Genomic DNA, 476 nt, shown 5'->3' with positions numbered 1-476 from the left:
GATTGGTTTTGATCTAATAAAAGCGTCCCTCCCATCACTGGTCGGGACTCTGTTTTGCATGTATTAGCTCTAGAATTACCACAGTTATCCAAGTAAATGTGGGTACAATCTAATGAACCATAACTGATTTAATGAGCCATTCGCGGTTTCACCTTAATTCGGCATGCACTGAGACATGCATGGCTTAATCTTTGAGACAAGCATATGACTACTGGCAGGATCAACCAGGGAACTTCGTGAGTTCGGTCGCTCGCGTGGAGCGACGCGCGCCCCATCACGTCCGCGAACGTGACGGGCGCCCTTCGTTCGAGATACTCTCGACGTGCCGTTATTACCGCCGGCGCCCTCAAGCCGGTCGGCGACACTCTCTTATTATCGCAATATATACAGCTGGAGACAGACGCTCGTTGGAGCTCTACTCCGTTAAAATTATGTTATAAAGATCATATTTGTTATATAAAGATCATGTTGTTCTC

At 47.1% G+C, this 476-nt stretch overlaps 1 non-coding gene across 1 annotated transcript in view; it reads right to left on the bottom strand.

Annotated features, from left to right (window-relative positions):
• LOC148934781 (small subunit ribosomal RNA) overlaps positions 1-231 on the bottom strand; it is a 1,920-nt gene extending 1,689 nt beyond the window's left edge. The window contains exon 1 of the ribosomal RNA XR_016141012.1: positions 1-231. This exon is cut by the window's left edge and continues 1,689 nt beyond it. This is a non-coding gene — a ribosomal RNA (small subunit ribosomal RNA).
• Between the last annotated feature and the right edge of the window lie 245 nt (positions 232-476).

This window comes from Pogonomyrmex barbatus, unplaced genomic scaffold (assembly GCF_055798465.1).
Source record: "Pogonomyrmex barbatus isolate J1 unplaced genomic scaffold, ASM5579846v1 scaffold76, whole genome shotgun sequence".
Taxonomy (NCBI): Eukaryota; Metazoa; Arthropoda; class Insecta; order Hymenoptera; family Formicidae; genus Pogonomyrmex; species Pogonomyrmex barbatus.
Note: the sequence above shows the minus strand (reverse complement) of the source record. Positions and strands in the feature narration are given on the sequence as shown.